General features: G+C 35.2%; 1 non-coding gene across 1 annotated transcript; it reads left to right on the top strand.

Moving 5' to 3' along the window:
- The first annotated feature begins 11,566 nt into the window (after positions 1-11,566).
- Positions 11,567-11,673, top strand: LOC131169738 (small nucleolar RNA R71). The gene has a single exon (XR_009140648.1). It is a non-coding gene; the product is annotated as a small nucleolar RNA R71 (small nucleolar RNA).
- The last annotated feature ends 8,669 nt before the right edge of the window (positions 11,674-20,342 follow it).

Here is a 20,342-nt window from a genome sequence, read left to right as displayed (position 1 = left end):
AGTTATGTTAGAACCTAATTCAAATACGATTGATTTAGTATTCACCAGTATCCTACAAGATTTTTAAGATAATAGTTTTTAATGTTGTTGCATTTCAATTTGAAAATAATAATTTAATCTTGACTAGTGGTTGAGATTTAAATAAGATTTTATTTTATTTAGTTACGCTTCAATGCTATACAAATAGTACAATTAATTAGTTTTTGAGTCAATGGAGTTGTATAGATAGTTTATTTCTGTTCAATAAAAATGTTATTTATTCTTTTGCATTAATATTTGTTCCAACAATGGTATCAAAGCCTCAATGATCATATGGTTTGTTGAAGAGAAGTGCTTCAAGAAAAGTTTTGATGGAAAAAAAAAAAAACATAAAAAGATCGAGAAGTGCACCAATAATGAAAAGATTAGAGAGAAGGGCTCCAAAATGATCAACACTATGAAATTGGTGAGAAGTGTACAAAAATTTTCAGTTGGAGAGGAATGCTCCAACACACAAAATTGTCAAGTTGAAGAGAAGTGCTCCAACGCAGAATTGTCAGCATTTCTATTTTAAATTAGTAATCTAATCTTGACTAGTGATTGAGATTTACATAAGATTTTATTTTTTTTTTACACACTTTAATGCTATATAAATAACACAATTAATCAGTATTAATTTTTGTTCCAACAAGTTCAAATTGCTCTTGTGAAAGTTGTGCCTTTCTGATACGGTGTGTCCGCAAGTGCACGGGTCACAGTAGTATAGTTTTAAAAATTGATATCGATCCCACAGGGAATTGTACTTAAATTGGAAATAAAAGTATAAGCAAATTAGAATGACAAAAATTAAAAGATATTAAAAATAAAATCTAAAAATTAAAATTAAGACAAAAATTAAAGATGTAAAATGAAATTTGGAATTAAAATTGGTATTTGAGGAATTAAAACTAGATCAATCAATTAACTAAAATTAATTAAACTAGATTACCCAAAAATTAATTTGAAATATCTATTTATGAAATTGAGAGGAATTAAATCTAAATTCAATAAAAATAAAAATAAAGTGATTATAGAAATTAGATTTAAATTGGATTTAAATTTAAATTGCTATTTATGAGGTTTGGAGGATTTATATCTAATTTCAATGAAAAATAAATTGATTCTAGAGATTGGATTTTCAATATTGTTTGCATGTGATTTTTCCCTAATTTAGCCAAACACATGAGAATTGCAATTTTGAGGGAAATCAATTCTTAAATTTTTGAAACCTTTTTCAAGCATCTCAAAATTGGTTTTCATTAAATCAAACCCTGTTTTCACGGTATTTCAAATCTAACAAAAACCCAATTAATGCTCTAATTGATTTTTGGAAAGTTCCCCTTAATCTTCTTAGCTTATTTCTAACACCAAGAAAATAAAGTTTATTGCAAGATTATCCATCCCCAATATTCACTTTTCAGTCCATCTATTAAGGATTAAAACTTAACTTAATGAGGGCCCATTCATCAAGCAAGGAAATAAGCACACAAGCAATAAATCAAAATATAACAATCTTCATTTAAATGGCTAAATCAGTTCAAAACCACAAAACAAATCAATATTTACAAACCCATCTCTAGAATCTCAATCAACTACTCACAAATCATTGTTTAAAAATAAACCCAAATGAAGAAATGAAGAAATAATGGAAATGTAAGCTAAAAGGAGTAGAAAAACCCAGCAAATTGCAGCAGATTCTGCTGCACAAAAGTGCAGAAAACGTGATCTGCAGCTGCTGGAAAAAGATGTAGAAGATGCTCCTCCCTTTCCCTCTTTCTATCTTTCTAAAAATGACTCCCTTGTTCTCTATGGAAAGAAAGTGATAAAGGGCACTTTATATAGGCAAGGGGACTGTTCTAGAATGGGTAAAAGGGGGAAGGATCCAGAGAAAGTGAGGTAAAAAGGCTGGAGTAACGGAAATGCCACGTCAAAAATTTTCCAGTAAAAACGACATAAGCCGAGTCAGTTGTGTCGCGGGTTGTGTCGCTCTCGGCGTGAATATCTGACGATCGACACAACCTGCGACATGAGCTAATTCGGTTGTCTTTGCGGTTGTGTGTCGCTCTCGGCCATTTTTTTTTTTTCTCAACTTCAAAATTTTTGCAATTCGATTTTAATCTCCTCCAAATGGCTACTCTGATCAAAATACATCAAATTTCTCCAGATTTAACCTACAAAACAAATAAATTCCAAAAATTAAACTAAGAAATGTGAAAATTGTAAAATTGACTAAATATATACTAATATCTAAAATAATAGCTATGAATAAGGGTAAATTATGTGCAAAAATTACTCCTAAATGATGATCTAAAATGCATGCATCAAATTCCCCCATACTCAAACTCTTGCTTGTCCTCAAGCAAAATTTCATTAAAACTCATTTGGAAGGGAATAGAATCAGTCTTTGAAAACTCAAAAATTCACTAATCCAAACTACCAACTTACCTCTAGCCACCAACATTCCAAATTCCCACCAGCAAAAGCACAAAGAATGAAGCAAGCACTCTCAACTATTACAGAATAGCTAAGAATTAACCAATCAACCCAAGCAACAAATACCAACCAACTACAAGAGTCAATTGTGCCAAAACAAACCTAAATGAAATAGATAGCCAATGTGTCTCAAATAGATGGTGAGTAATGTATGGAAGATTATATTGCCAAACCCATATGCAAGCATAAAAGATCTAACTCTACTAATGTAACGAGCATTTTTCAAAGAATCATTAGGTCTTTTTAAGGGTTGTAATGGGGTCTAATAGGGTAAAATTGTGGTTAACAAAGAAAGGGAATAAGGTAAACAAAATATGAGAATAATATTAATCGTGAAACTCAAAGTGCATCCATTTTTTTTTTTTTTTTCAAGTCAAGAGGAAAGAAATTCACAATGAATCTCAAGTGCTAACACAATAAAGGGACTACTTTTATAATATATTTTTTATTTTGTATGTGTCCCTATTTCATGTCACACCCAAAATTACCTTTGGGATATTTTGGTGACCTTTTCAACTTTTCACAATTACTCTAGCACTTTTCAAGATGTTTCAATCCTCCGAAATTTTTTTTTTTTTTATGCATTTAATTGCTAAAATATTATTCTCATAGATAGGTGGTAGTGTTTAGGTTTTATGGCTAGGCAAATGATTTGGGTTCCAAAGAAATTAGGGAATTAAGGTTCAAGGGGGTTTGCAAGGGTTAAAATGAAATTAAGGTAGGTTAAGGCTAAATGCGAGGTTTAAAATATGAAGAAATGCCTAAATCATATTCTTATCAAATGCAAGTTAAAAATTTCGCTTTGAAAGATCTAAGATGCTTGTTCTAGGAATGGTGAGACGACAATGAACATTTTCTTTCTTAAAGGCTTATCGGACACTCAAAACTCAAAATAACTAATCGAATGCATACCTAGATGAATGTATTAAATTTCAGCTATTAAGTAAGAGAAAGAATAATGCTTAAGACTTTGTACCCAGCTGGAACTTTCATTCCACTAACCATCTAAAGACAAGTTGGATTGCTTGAATAAGTGGCTTATGGAATCCAAAAGTAGTTTAAAAATTCAAAAATTTTAAATGAATGAATGAAATGCATGAGTGTAAATGAATAGTCAACCTATATGTAACTAAGTATGCTTAACTAAGTATATATGAAGCTATATGCAGTGTATATATGTGAATATGTACAAGTATGAAGTAATGAATGAGTATGTCACTATATGCAAATGAAAAAGGAAAAATAATTTTTGCAAGGAAAAATAATTTTTGCAAAAAATTTACCCTCTCCCCCATACTCAGAATAAACATTGTCCTCAATGTTAAAAGATTGCAAGGAATGGGATAATTTGGCTATATGTGCATAAAGAATTATTACCTGTTGCATAGCGATAGCACAACTTGTGTTGAAAATGACACAAGCTGAGATAAGAAGTGTTACCTCATTGAAGTGCAGCCAATTTAATTAAATAAAATTTGGACAGCTGCTGCACTCATTACAAAAGAAACAGTGCAATGGAATCCATTAAATCAATTAAACTCAAAAAGTTGAAATAGGAAGATAAGCGCAAAAATATAGCCATCAAGTGTAAATCCGAAATAGCAAATCAAAGCAAGTGAGCAATTGTACTAAAGATATAAAAGAAAAATGTATGTTATGAGGAACTAAAAAAAAACTGAATAAGTAAATGGTTAAAATAAAAACAACACAAGCAAAATATTAACAAGTTCAAAATACTAATTAACGAAATTAAAGACATGAAATGTAAATGGAGAATAAAAGCTGGTCAGTCGGGTATGAGAAGTCCTTTGCCCTTGCCATCTTGTGACGGTGGTGGTGCTTGTGGTGGCTGCTGTGGAGAGAGAATGTTCAAAATCAGTGCTTGGGTTGTTTCGATCTTCTCCAGCTTAGCTCGCACGACTTTCAATTCATCTTGCATTTCAGCACTTCGATCCAAATATATGTCAGCTAAATCTCGTAGTGTCTGAAAATTGACCTCTGTAATTTGCCGAAAAGAATAGATCTCATCACTGAGATTCTCCATGAATGTCAAAAGAGTTGCTATGGATGGTCCAGAAGCTGTTGATGAAGCAGGTTGAGCGGCTGGTGGAGCTCGGCGTGAAGGTTGTGTGGGAGGCTGCACAAATGGTCGCTCAGATGCTGAGGAGGAACTAATGGCAGTGGGAGAACCAGGTGGTTTGTGCATTAGTGCAGAATCTCATCGCTTGGTAGTTTCATTTTTGATACAAAATTTTTGGTTGGCTAGATGAGGTCCATCCAAAAATAACAAACCAGTTGGAAGAGCAGGACACTTGTGCATTTGAGGATTAAACCCAAAATAATGTGCAATAGGTGTGACTAATCCTCCAAAGACAATATTACCAGTACCCCTAGTGGTCTGGCGAATCACATGGCGGCAGAAATAATAACCAGGGGAAGCCTTTCTGCCAGTTTTTGCACACCACAAAAAGAAGAGATCATATTGTGACATTGTGCCAACACTGGATCCTCTGCCTAAAACTGTATTTGCAATTAGGCGCTGAAGCAATCTCAAGGCATGATTCTCAATTTTGGAGGCCTTACTGTGTCCTGGTTTGAAATTGCCTGCTGAAGGTGCAATGCGCTTCCAAAATTCATACGCATTATAGTCCCATTGGTTAGTAGGTATTTTGAACAGACCATCAGGTGGAAAGCCAAATATATGGTGAAAATTATCCATAGACAGCACCCTATCTTGACCAAGGCATCTAAAATGGATCGTCAAGTCATTGTCCAAAGCAATTTTATGCTCATTAGTGGACAGGGAGGCCAGAAATTCCTGCACTAAAATGGGGTAGACCAGTTCCTGTTTATGTGCAAATCGCACCCAACCTAAAGCATCTAACAGAGACTGCATTTCATCATAAATCTTCAAGGTTTTAAGTGTAGACACATCCAAATACCTTGTTTGAATCATTTGTCGGGCTGCAACCCTTGCCTTATTTTTCTTCATTTCGGCAGTAGGTAGTGTCCAATGTGTAGCAGTAGGCAAAGAGGAAGGGAATGCAAGGTTACCTCTAGATGTACCAGGGCGTTTGACCGCAGATTTCGGAATGCCACGTCGTTCAGCAGGCGCGGCGGGCATTGGAGGCGGGCTTGGGGGTTGTTGTGCGGCTGGTTCGGGTTGTTTCAGCTTGACGCCGGCCATCGATTTGTGAGGTTTGATACTTTTCGCCTTTTTCTTTTTGAGTGTGGCGATCGGAGCATTAGCAGAATGGGCCGGCGATGGGTCGGCGTGCATGGGTGGGGAGGTTTGGGGGTTGTTGTGTGGGGAGTGGGGAGGCGAGTTTTCGAATGATAATGGAGAGTCGGTCATGGCGAAATGGAGGGTCGTGATCGGGGAAAGAGAAATATGGGAAGAGTTGCGGCCGGTGAAGGTGACGGGAAAAATGGAGGTTACGGCAGGGAGGGTTGTGTCGGGGGCGATGTCGAGAGGAAGATGAGGGTAATGGGCTATCGGGTTAGGGTCTTTAGGTTTGGGTTGTGGGCTTGGGTATAGGCTTTTGGGTTTGCTGCTGGTTTTTAGGTTTAATTTCGGGCTTGGGCTGGTGGGGTACGGTTTTTAGGGCTTTGGGTTTGCTGCTGGCCCATTCCGGTGAAGAGAGTTTTTATTCCAAAAGGGTGCCCAGCGAACACAAGCGGCGACACAAGCAAAATCCGGTTATGTAATCTGCTGCCCAATTTGACCAAATTTCATAGCACCTAAAAAAAATTGAAACAAAATTAGATTTCAAATGATTAAACCTTCATAACATGAATTCTAATTGTTCAACCTGTTATGTTCATTAAATACTTACACAAAATAATTTTTCAAAGCACCAATTCACACACCCATTTTCAAATAATTTTCTTGTTAAACCAAGATGTTAAAATTTGGAAAAATTTTCTCTTAAAATTAACCAAAAGGGCAATGAATCCAGCAATATGAACCAGCAAATACTCAACAAAAGAGAGATGAAAATTATAAGTGAACAAATTAAAAACCTAAAATTTAAAGCTAAAATTTAAAGCTAAATAAAATTTTTATTGCTCATTTGCTTGCAATGAATTGCATCCCATCTGCACAAGGAAATTAGAACAATGTTAAACTCTGAATAAGGAGTATAGAAAAACTTAAAACAAATGAAAGAAAAATTGGGAGTTATGCACAAAAATGCTAAGTTTAGGTCTTTAGCTTGACCATACTCACTCAAGATGTTATGGAGAATGAGAGAGATAGCAAGTTGCTATCTTCTCGATTGGCTCACCAACTGAATAGTGCCTCAATCTTTGTCCATTTACCTTGAAATTACCAGATTTTTCACCAAAAATTTCCACAGCACCATGAGGTAAAACTTTCACAATTTTGAATGGACCGGACCACCTTGATTTTAATTTTCCTGGAAAAAATTTTAACCTTGAATTGAATAAGAGAACCAAATCTCCTTCTTTAAAGTCCTTTTTCTTGATAAGCTTATCATGCCATTTTTAAGTTCTTTCTTTGTAGATCCTAGCATTTTCATAAGCATCAAGTCTCAATTCTTCTAATTCATCAAGTTGCAAAAGTCTTCTGTGTCCAGCAGCTTGTAAATCAAAATTGATTGCTCTAATGGCCCAATAAGCTTTGTGTTCTAACTCTACGGGCAAATGGCATGATTTCCCAAAAACTAACCTATAATGTGTAGTTCCTATGGGGGTTTTAAATGCTGTTCTATATGCCCAAAGAGTGTCATCTAATTTAAGGGACCAATCTTTTCTGGACTTATTGTGATTTTCTCCAAGATTTGCTTGATTTCTCTATTTGTGATTTCTACTTGGCCATTTGTTTGAGGGTGATATGGTGTGGCAATCCTATGCTTTACCCCATATTTTCTCATCAATTTTTCAAATTGGTGGTTGCAAAAATGGCTACCACCATCACTGATTATAGCACGTGGGGCACCAAACCTGGTCAAAACAAATTTTTTCAGAAATTTCACCACAACTTTTGCATCATTGGTAGGTGTAGCAATAGCTTCTACCCATTTAGATACATAGTCCACCCCTACCAAGATATATTTATTCCCATAAGAAGATGGAAATGGCCCCATGAAATCAATTCCCCATACATCAAACAATTCAACTTCTAATATGGACTGTTGGGGCATCTCATCTCTTTTGGAAATGTTGCCTACCCTTTGGCACCTATCACACTTGCTTACAAAGTCTCTCACATATTTAAACATATTAGGCCAATAGAAACCTGATGTCAAGACTTTTCAACAGTTTTGAGACACTAAAATGACCACCATATTCAGAGGAATGACAATGGTAAATAACATCATTTATTTCTTCCTCTGGTATACATCTTCTAATTATTCCATCATTGCATCTCCTAAACAAAAGAGGTTCTTCCCAAGAATAAAATTTAACATCATGCAAGAATCTTTTCTTTTCTGCCAAGATAAATCAGTGGCAAGACACCACAAGACAAGAAATTCACAATATCGACCAAACCATGGAAGTCAGAATTCAACACATACAATTGCTCATTCATGAAAAATTCATCAATTGCCACAATTTCAACATCTTTATCTACAGTTTTTATCCTATAATCGTGATAACCCACCACTTTTTCAACACCATTTTTATCTCTTATTTACAAATCAAATTCTTGAAGTAACAATATCCATCTAATCAACCTAGATTTAGCTTCTTTCTTGCTCATTAAATACTTTATTGCTGCATGATCAGTGAAAACAATTACCTTTGAGTTGACCAAATAAGAACGAAATTTATTGAGTGCAAATACTACCGCAAGGAACTCCTTTTCAGTTGTGGCGTAATTGACTTGAGCTTCATCAAGGGTTCGGCTTGCATAGTAAATGGCATAAGGTTTTCTATCTTTTATTTGGCCAAGGGCGGCTCAACGACAAACTCACTTGCATCACACATGATTTCGAATGGCAAAGTCCAATCTGGGGGTTGCATGATAGGAGCTGTTGTTAAGGCCGTCTTTAACCTGCAAAAAGCAACCATACAATCTTGATTAAAATCAAATTTAACATCATAATTCAAAAGATTTGTTAAGGGTTTAGCAAGTTTAGAAAAATCCTGAATAAATCGCCGGTAAAACCCGGCATGTCCAAGGAAACTTCGCACTCCTTTGTGATGGTTGGAGGGCATTTTTCAATAATTTCTATTTTAGCTCTATCCACTTCAATTCCCCTATTGGAGATCAAATGCCCTAAAACGATCCCCTCTTGGACCATAAAGTGGCATTTCTCCCAATTCAACACCAGATCATTATCAGCACATCTCTGCAAAATTTTAGACAAATTAGTCAAACATGAATCAAAATTAGTGCCATATACTGAAAAGTCATCCATGAAGACCTCCATAATTTCTTCAATAAAATCCGAGAAAATGGCCATCATGCACCTTTGAAATGTGCCAGGCGCATTACACAATCCGAATGGCATCCTTCGATAGGCAAAGGTGCCATAGGGACAGGTAAAGGTAGTTTTCTCTTGATCATCAGGATGTATTGGAATTTGAAAGAAACCAGAATATCCATCTAAGTAACAAAAGAATGAATGCTTGGCTAATCTCTCTAACATTTGATCCATAAAAGGAAGGGGAAAATGATCTTTTCTTGTGGCATTGTTCAACTTCCTATAGTCTATGCACATTCTCCAACTGTACTTGATTCTAGTGGGTATCAATTCATTATTCTCATTTTTAACAACTGTCACCCCACCTTTTTGGTACAACATGCACAGGACTAACCCACTCCTTTATCGAAATAGGGTAAATAATTCCAAAGACTAGTAATTTTAGGATTTCCTTTTTCACAACATCCTTCATTGTAGGATTCAATCTTCTTTGGTGTTCAATGGAAGGTTTACTATTTGGCTCAAGGAAAATCCTATGCATACAAACTGTTGGACTAATTCCCTTTATATCATCAATTGCATAACCCAAAACTCTCCTATATTCTCTCAAAACTCTCAACAATTTGTCAATCTCAATATCAGTCAAACATGCATTAATTATAACAGGATATGTTTCATTGGGTCCAAGAAAAGCATACCTGAGGTTGGAAGGAAGAGGTTTAAGATCTACCTTTGGGGCATCCTCTACCTTTAATGATGGTGGTTTGATCTCCAAATTTTGCACTCCTTCAAGTTGAAAAATTGTGGCTTCAGGATGTGGTGGAGAACTCTCCAAGTGTTGTGCAAAAGCAGCTATGTTGTGATTATCATCATCAATGCTCCCACCATGGACTAAGCAATTTTCAAGTGGGTCTTGTGGATAACTTTGTCTGAAATGCTCTTGAACAATCTCATCAATAATGTCTACCCGCAAACAAGACTCAACTTCTTCATGTTTTCTTTTCATGGCTGGATTGATGTTGAATATCATTTGATCATCTCCCACTCTAAGTGTCAATTGCTCACCCTTCACATCAATTAATGCACCAGCTGTTGCCAAAAAGGGTCTTCCCAATAAGATAGGAACTTTTGTGTCTTCTTCCATATCTAAAATGACAAAATCCACCGGAATGTAGAATTTCCCAACCTTGATAGGCACATTTTCAAGAATGCCTTCCGGATACTTAATTGAACGGTCAGCTAATGAAAGATACATGTTTGTGGGCTTCAATTCTCCCATATTCAACTTCTCATATATTGAAAGAGGCATTAGGCTGACGCTAGCTCCAAGGTCACATAAAGCATTTGCCACACAATTATCACCAATATGACAAGGAATGGAAAACACACCCGGATCTTTGAGTTTGGGAGGTAACTTTTTCTGAATTATAGCACTGCATTGCTCTCCCAAGTTGATGGTGTCATAATCTTCTAGCCTTCTCTTGTTGGAAAGAATCTCCTTCAAAAACTTGGCATAACTTGGCATTTGGGATAGTGCCTCAGTGAATGGCACATTGATATACAACTTCTTTAGCACTTCAAGGAATTTGCCAAATTGTTTGTCTAGTTTATGCTTGATGAATCTTTGAGGGTAGGGAAGGGTGGGTTTGTAAGGTTCAGGTGGGATGTATGGTTTCTCTCCTTCATCTTGCTCACTTTTGCTTTCTTCTTCTTTTTCATTTTTCTTGCTCTCGACTGAATTTTCTTCTTTTGTGCTCTCTTTTTCTTCTCTCTTGTTTTCACTCTCTTGACCAACTTTTTTACCACTTCTCAAGGTTACAACCTTACATTGCTCATGAGGGTTTTGTGGTTGGCTAGGTAGTTTCCCATAGGAATTGCTTCCTGATGAGCTTGCTTGTTGCGCCAATTGAGTCTCCAACATGCGGTTGTGGACTTGTAATTGATCCATGGTTTGTCTCATGTGTTGCATTTCTTCCTCCAATTTGCTATTCATCTTACTTTGTTCAGCAAAAAATTTCTCCATCATGCTCTCCAAGGTTGGCTTCGGTTCATGAGGTGGAAGGGATTGTTGTGCTCTTGCTTGATATCCAGGTGGTGGCTGCCTTGTGGGCTGAAATTGAGGCTGAAATTGAGGCCTATTTTGCTGCATAAACTGCTGGTTATGAGCATAATTTGAGCTTTGGCCTTGTTGAGCAAAAGTTGCTTGTGGTCTCCATGTTGAGTTGTTCACATTAGAATAAGCATTTCCCATAGGTTTCTGTTGATAACCTCCTGCATAAGCAGCTTGTTCTTGCAAATAATCATCACTATAAGAAGAATAATCAACTCCACAACTTTGAGTTCCATTTGTGAAGGCAACTTGTTGCATAGTTGTAGGAGTTGAGGTTGTTGCCTTTGTGCAAAAATCACTAAGAAGCTGAGTCAACTGATCAAATTTTGCATTCATGTAGTTAACTGAGTCAAGTTCATAGATCCCAGCTTTCTTTGGCTCAAGTGCTCTAGGATTTCCCCATAAATGGGTATTATGAGCAATCTTCTCTAATAGATCATAGCATTCTTCACTTGTCATTCTCATGAAATCTCCTCCTGCTTGTGAATCAATTGTGTTTCTTATGGCTGGAGTAACTCTGGTGTAGAAATTCTGAACAATCATCCATTTGGGTATTTCATGATGAGGACATTGCCTTTCAAGCTCCTTAAATCTCATCCAAGATTCATACAAAGTTTCATCATCTCTTGGTTTAAAAGCTACCATCAAATTCCTCAAATGAGTAGTTTTCCCAGGTGGGAAAAATTGAGATAGAAAAGCTTGAGATAGTTGCTCCCAAGTAGCTATAATAGCTTGTGGAAGTGAGTCATACCACTCCAACGCTGAATCCCGAAGAGAGAATGGAAATAAGGTAAGCCGAATAACTTCATCAGAAACTCCAGGTTGTCTTTGTGTACCACATATCATCAAAAATTTCTTCAAATGAGAATGAGGATTTTCAAGTGGGCTACCTCCAAATTGTGAATTCTGAACCATTTGAATAAGACCAGTTTTTAATTCAAATTGATTAGCTCCAATAATAGGTCTGTTATCTCTCACATCAGTACATCTAGGAAAAGCATAATCTAACATGGATCTTCTTTGAGGATCATTTTGATTAACCACAGCATTTTGCCTGTTTTGCTCGTTTCCTCCATTGTTTCCACCAATAGCTCTATTTTGATTCTCCATATTTTCAATGGTCACCTCTTGCTCAAATCTTTGTTGTTCTTCTTTTTCTGCTTCTTTTCTTCTCTTGAATTCTTTTTTGTTGGCTCGTGAATTTTTCAATTTGAGTTGAACAACAATTGATGTCACTTGTGCTTTTCGATCGTCTCATAAACAAGAAAAGTACCTGAAAAACACAAGGAACAATAGTGAAAATAAAAGAAAATAAAAATTCTAATTAGCTTAAAACAATTAAAATCCAACTTAAAAACAAACAATTCCCCGGCAACGGCGCCAAAAACTTGATACTGTGTGTATATCCGCAAGTGCACGGGTCACAGTAGTATAGTTTTAAAAATTGATATCGATCCCACAGGGAATTGTGCTTAAATTGGAAATAAAAGTATAAGCAAATTAGAATGACAAAAATTAAAAGATATTAAAAATAAAATCTAAAAATTAAAATTAAGACAAAAATTAAAGATGTAAAATGAAATTTGGAATTAAAATTGGTATTTGAGGAATTAAAACTAGATCAATCAATTAACTAAAATTAATTAAACTAGATTACCCAAAAATTAATTTGAAATATCTATTTATGAAATTGAGAGGAATTAAATCTAAATTCAATAAAAATAAAAATAAAGTGATTATAGAAATTGGATTTAAATTGGATTTAAATTTAAATTGCTATTTATGAGGTTTGGAGGATTTATATCTAATTTCAATGAAAAATAAATTGATTCTAGAGATTGGATTTTCAATATTGTTTGCATGTGATTTTTCCCTAATTTAGCCAAACACATGAGAATTGCAATTTTGAGGGAAATTAATTCTTAAATTTTTGAAACCTTTTTCAAGCATCTCAAAATTGGTTTTCATTAAATCAAACCTTGTTTTCACGGTATTTCAAATCTAACAAAAACCCAATTAATGCTCTAATTGATTTTTGGAAAGTTCCCCTTAATCTTCTTAGCTTATTTCTAACACCAAGAAAATAAAGTTTATTGCAAGATTATCCATCCCCAATATTCACTTTTCAGTCCATCTATTAAGGATTAAAACTTAACTTAATGAGGGCCCATTCATCAAGCAAGGAAATAAGCACACAAGCAATAAATCAAAATATAACAATCTTCATTTAAATGGCTAAATCAGTTCAAAACCACAAAACAAATCAATATTTACAAACCCATCTCTAGAATCTCAATCAACTACTCACAAATCATTGTTTAAAAATAAACCCAAATGAAGAAATGAAGAAATAATGGAAATGTAAGCTAAAGGGTAGAAAAACCCGAGAAATTGCAGTGGTCTGCTGCACAAAAGTCTTGAAAACGTGATCTGCATGCTTTGGAAAAGATGCAGAAGATGCTCCTCCCTTTCCCTCTTTCTATCTTTCTAAAAATGACTCCTTGCTCTCTATGGAAAGAAAGTGATAAAGGGCACTTTATATAGGCAAGGGCTGTTCTAGAATGGGTAAAAGGGGAAGGATCCGAGAAAGTGAGGTAAAAGGTCGAGTAACGGAAATGCCACGTCAAAAATTTTCGATAAAAACGACATAAGCCGAGTCGGTTGTGTCGCGGGTTGTGTCGCTCTCGGCGTGAATATCGACGATCGACACAACTGCGACGACATGAGCTAATTCGGTTGTCTTTGCGGTGTCGCTCGGCCATTTTTTTTTTTTTTTTTTTCAAATTCAAAATTTTTGCAATTATATTTTAATCTACACCAAATTGCAACTCTGATCAAAAAAAATAAAAATTATACAGATTTAAACAACAAAAAAAATAAATTCCAAAAATTAAACTAAGAAATGTGAAAATTGTAAAATTGACTAAATATATACTAATATCTAAAATAATAGCTATGAATAAGGGTAAATTATGTGCAAAAATTACTCCTAAATGATGATCTAAAATGCATGCATCAAATTCCCCCATACTCAAACTCATGCTTGTCCTCAAGCAAAATTTCATTAAAACTCATTTGGAAGGGAATAGAATCAGTCTTTGAAAACTCAAAAATTCACTAATCCAAACTACCAACTTACCTCTAGCCACCAACATTCCAAATTCCCACCAGCAAAAGCACAAAGAATGAAGCAAGCACTCTCAACTATTACAGAATAGCTAAGAATTAACCAATCAACCCAAGCAACAAATACCAACCAACTACAAGAGTCAATTGTGCCAAAACAAACCTAAATGAAATAGATAGACAATGTGTCTCAAATAGATGGTGAGTAATGTATGGAAGATTATATTGCCAAACCCATATGCAAGCATAAAAGATCTAACTCTACTAATGTAACGAGCATTTTTCAAAGAATCATTAGGTCTTTTTAAGGGTTGTAATGGGGTCTAATAGGGTAAAATTGTGGTTAACAAAGAAAGGGAATAAGGTAAACAAAATATGAGAATAATATTAATCGTGAAACTCAAAGTGCATCCATAGAAATATGAGAATAATATTAATCGTAAAACTCAAACTGAGATTTCCTTGGTAAATATATCTGCAACTTGCTCGTCAGTCTTGCAAAATTGCATAGAAATTTTCTCCTTTATCAACAAGCTCTCGGATGAAGTGGTGTCGTAATTCAATGTGCTTTGTTCTGTTATGGAAGATTGGATTCTTCGTCATTGCAATAGTTGACATGTTGTTGTAATAGATCATTGGAGTCTTAATGTCTTGTTGTAAATTGTTGCACTCATTTCATATAGATATTTTAGGATAGTTTTGCATTTATTTTGTCCTTATATTTTATTATATTTTATGTTTTTAACTTTATTTTATTTTGTTTATTAATTTTAGTTGCTTTATATTTGATTTTTATAATTTTAATGTGTTTAATAAGTTTTGTGGTAAATTGAAGGTCAATGAATGCATTAGGAGGTGATTTAAGAAATTTGGAGCTCTTTAAGCATGAAGAAAAGTTGAAGAAATTAAACCTTGAAAAATTAAATTGGTTGAAATTTGTTTGAGATCTTACTTATGATGTTGTTTAGGGTATGTCATACTGCTTAACCTAAAACCTCGAGCAAGTCACAAGTCAAGTGCAACTTAATTGCAACATATTTTGAGTTTTCATCTCTAAACTTGTCGAGATTTACTTAAGGTCCTACTTGAGATCCTGCTTAAGGTACGCGACTTAGGTTAATCTAAAAGTCAAGCATGAGCAAAAAAAACTCATTTCAATGCAAACCTTTTGAGATTTGCTGAGGGTACTGCTTACCTTATGTAGACAGGCTATGCATAAGTTTAAATTTGCTTAAGATGTTACTGAGGGTAAGCATTACCCTAAGCAGACAGCCCAGAATGTGAAAAACTTTGCTGACCTAAAAATTTTTATACTTCATCTCCTATCCACTTATTGGCTCTTATCCATTTTTAGACCTACTTTTGGGCAACTTTTGGGATCATATAAAAGCATCATTATCTAGTTTTTTGCCCTAAGAAGTAACAAGAAGAAAGAGGGAGGAAAAATCATAAAAATAGAAAGGAGAGGGACGCCATCAATTCTAGAGAGAGGAGTTACTGTTGCTATTTTTTGAAAGCTCCAAGATTAAGAGATTTTAGGTTTTCTATCTAGGTTTTTCTATTTTCAGCCCCTTATCATGTTTCCTTTATTTTTTCATCATTTTCTCCTGTAAATATCAACATGAGTGATCAGAATCTTTAGATTTCAGAGTTAGGAAATATGTTTTAAATTAGTTTGTGGATTTGGATTGGTTTATCCCAGATTTTATTTAAATAGGAGTTTTGATTCTTTCCTTATACGCCTATTTTACTTGCCAAATATTAGTACCCATTGGGTATTATCTTAATCTTTCATTGAATGATCGAAAGGTGAAAATCACTGATAGATAATCAACGATGAGAATTTAAAATCACCTAGATTTAGAAATAAACTAGAGCTTTAAGAGGATTTATTGATTAGTTATAAAACTTAATAGGTTTTAAATTAATCAAATATCGTACGAAAGTAGGCTTGATTTTTTTAAAATACGTTTTGGTTTACTTGAAAAAGATATCAAAGGATTTTAAAATCAATCACCCTTCAAACTTTATTTTCCTTTAAAATTAGAAAAATCAAGACAAATCCCAATTAATTTATGCATAAACCCCCAACTCTGGAATCATTTTTACCATTAATTAGTATTTGATTTAAATTACTCATTGTTAATTTAGTATAATTGCATCTAGATTTAGAGTTTCTTTGCTTACTCTTTACTTATTCTGTTTAGCTTTATCAATTTCACTTAGTTTATTTACATTTGCACTTTACTTTCATTAATCATTAGCCCAAATAATTGCTTCATTCATAGTTTGGTAATCAAACACCAAATTCTCATGGAAACGATACTTGACTTATTACTTTATTACTTGATACAGCCCATATACTTGCAGATCACACGCATCATAAATCTTGTAGGATCCTTCTTAACCAAACTACTTCACATACGATGCTCGTAGTTGCAATATATTCGGCTTCAGTTGAAGATAATGCCACTGTCTTTTGCTTTCGAGATGACCATGAGATGATTTTTGTTCCAAGGAAAAATGCATATCCGCTTGTGCTTTTCCTGTCATCAATGCTTCTAGCCCAATCACTATCTGTGTAGCCGACGAGATTTGAATCTTCCTCAAACTTGTAGAGAATGCCAAAATTCTTAGTTCCTTTGATGTAGCGAAGTATCGTCTTTACAATAGTGGAATGTGTCTTGCTCAGTTAACTCATATATCTTGAAACGATGCTCACAGCATGGATTATGTCAGGTCTTGTGTTGGTGAGATAGACAAGTGATCCAACTAAACTTTAAAAGGTTGTCTCACTTGCTCTTTCTTAATCGTCATTCTTTGTCAGCTCATCATTTTGTGCCAGAAGCATTGCTAATGGCTTGCAATTCTCCATGTTGTATTTCTTAAGTAGATCTTCTGCATATTTTTATTGCTTCACTTGTAGCTTCCCCTGAAACTATACTGCCCTAAAAAAAATACAATCCTAAAATCAAACTGCTCATTCATGAGTACCATAGAGTCCTTGCACAATTTGAGAACTTTATTCTCTGCATGGTATCTGAATCCATGAGAGTCAAGTGTCCCAAGAGAAATTAGGTTCCTCTTTAGTCCTGGAACATGCTAGAACTTTATAGTTCTGACAACGTCATCAAACATCCTCAATCTGATGTTACCAATTCCTTCCACAGATAATGCGCGATCATTGCCCAGAAACACTTTACCACTCATTTGTTTGTAAGAAATAAACCAGTTTCTGTGTGGACACATATTATAAGTAGCAACAGTATCAAGAATCTAGGAATTTTGTCCATGATCTGAACTCATGGATAAAATTTTCCCAGCACTGTCATCATTATCAGAATTGATAAAACGATTAACCACATTCGCAGAACTGTTTGGTTGCTTTGCCCTTTTATTTTTTAACTTGGGACAATCTCTCATGTAGTGAGCTTGCTCTCCACACTCAAAACAGTTAGTCTTTTTCATTCTTGACTTAGATCTAGCCTTAGAATTCTTCTTGCTGGAAGAACCCTCCCTTGCATGTGTTCTTCCCCTACTCACCAAACCTTCTCCCTCAAACCTTCTCTATTCTCTGGAAAATTCTTTTTTTACTCCTTCAATAGTGAAATATTGTCTTCCCATACAACAGAGTATCAACAAAAGTCTCATAGGAGGGTGGCAAAGAACATAACACAATAAGGGCCTGATACTCATCATCAATCTCAACATCAATATTCTTTAGGTCCATAATGATTGAATTAAATTCATCCAGATATTTTTTTAATGGGCATACCTTTTCTTCAGATACAGGCGGTTGGTCAATGATTTAGCAGAGTACAACTCCTCTAATTTCTTCCATACCGTAGACGCTGAGCTTTCACCAGCAATATCACATAGGACATTATCAGTTACACTTATGAAAATCACACTCAAGGCTCTTTCCTCCAGATTAGCTTTCTTTGCCTCTTTCATACCTTTTGAAATGTTATCCTCAATTGCCTTCCATAAACCTTGTAGGATCAAGGAAGATTTGATTTTAATCTTCCACATACTGAAACTTGATCCATTATTAAACTTCTTCATCTCATACATCATTGAAGATGACGCCATCTGTAAACCCTAGGTTTTTCGCATAAAGCTCTGATACCAGTTTGTTATAACAAGCACGCAAATCTAAGGCACACTTGAATCGCACAATCACACAGTATAGAAAAGAGAAGGAGAATAACACAAGATTTAACGTGGTTCAACCATAAAGTCTATATCCATGGGCAAAATAAGAGAAAAAAGTTTACTATGATAAAAAGAGCAAGATATAATCACTCAGAACTCTCAAACTCTAACTTAAGTATGTTTTTCAAATATCTCACCACTTTACCGTAAATGGTAGAATATTACAATATTTATACCTATCGGCCTGTGCCCTTCGCTATCACCACAGATCTCACTTTTTATCTTAATCGGGTCGCAGCGCTAAACTTTAAGATCGGATCACAATTCGGGTCCATAAAGACATATCCAAAATTCAAGCCACATAAAAAAAAATAACAAGTAAGGAAGAAAATTTTGATACACCGTCCGGAAATAATCCCATGAAGCCATTTCTGTTGAGATATAGCCATTTCAAGTTAGGCATACTAGAATTCCTAGGAAGCACTTCCCCTTGCAAGTTGTTCCTGGATAAACTCAAATATTCCAAATATGTCAAATTGCTCATTATTTAATGGGGTATCCCTCCTTTAAAATTAGTATTTGACAAGTCCATATATTAAAGTTAACTCAATTCACCAATAGATTGGATGGTGCCATCGAACATATTATGGGAGACATTTAAGCATACAAGATAGGAAAAATAAGATTTGATATCTGCAGGAAAATAAAATTTCATATCTGTAGGAAATAGCCCATATAAATTATTTTCAGAGGTCTCTAGCGTAGCTAGCTGTGAGCTCATGTTTCTTTCACTTTTGGGAAATGGGCCACTCAAATTGTTGCCTCTTATCCACAATTCTAAAACAAAGGAAAGCTCTCAAAAAGTGAATTATAAGACAAGTCTAGGTATTCCAAATGGTACTGCATGGATAAGAAGCTAGGAATATTTCTACCACTTCGCCTATTGAGGTTACAACCACCTAGTCTAAGTTGATTTAGGCTAAAAGACGGAGACTACGATGGAGATTCTGTTTTAACTTATAAATCAGGATTATGTGAAATGTCAAGGTAACTGATTTTTGAAAAATTGGCAAAAATAGAAAACAAATTCACATCTTTGAACTGATTATGCGAGATGTCCAAAGATTTGATATTTGTCAGGTTGTGAAACAGTAATGAAGGAAATGTTCCATTGAAGCTGTTATGAGACAGAGATAGATGTTTTAGAGATTACTAAGGCACGATCAATGTTTCCTTTTAGTTCGTTGTCAAAAAGAATTAGCTCTATCATGGACTGACTGTCACAAAGGCACTGTGGAATATAACTGTTATAAATCTGGGGAGCCCAAAGTACCTGAGGAGAATCCTTCTTGATGGGTCTTACAAAAGAGCACACTCATGGGCTTGACACCATATCCAACCTAAAGCCTTAAGGCAATGAGTCTATGGGTCATTCTCATTTTTATGTCTCTCACTCATCTCATCTTTTTCTGGTGTGAGAATTCCACACTTGTATATTCCCAACAATCTCCCCCTCAAGTGTGAATTTATTCTACATTGGCCTTACCGGGCCTGCTCCCCCTTAAATGAAAGCCTTTTTTCTTAACTCAAGTATTACGGTGTCACTAAGAGCTCCAATTACTCTACCAAACCCACTCGAGCATGCACCTTTAAGAGACATGCCATAGCCATCACATGTTCCACCATCACATGTACCGAGAGTTCCTACTCTATCGATATGCTCTTCCCCAGAAGAGTACCTTCCTGCTCCATTGGGCCTACCAGGAGTCACCTAACTCTTTCATCCACATGTCAAAGCATCACAAGAATCATTAACCACCAATTTTATACTCGTCCCTTGCCAAACCAAGGCTCTGATACCACTGGTTATAAATATGGGGAGCCCAAAGCACCTGAGGAAAATCCTTCTTGATGGGCTTTATGAAAAAACACACTCATGGGTTTGATACCACATTCAACCCAAAACCTTAAGGCAATGAGTCTATGGGTCCATCTCACTTATATGTCTCTCACTCATCCCATCTTTTTCCGATGTGGGAATTCCACAC

This window comes from Hevea brasiliensis, chromosome 1, assembly GCF_030052815.1.
Source record: "Hevea brasiliensis isolate MT/VB/25A 57/8 chromosome 1, ASM3005281v1, whole genome shotgun sequence".
Taxonomy (NCBI): domain Eukaryota; kingdom Viridiplantae; phylum Streptophyta; class Magnoliopsida; order Malpighiales; family Euphorbiaceae; genus Hevea; species Hevea brasiliensis.
This window is presented reverse-complemented; position numbering and strand designations above follow the sequence as displayed.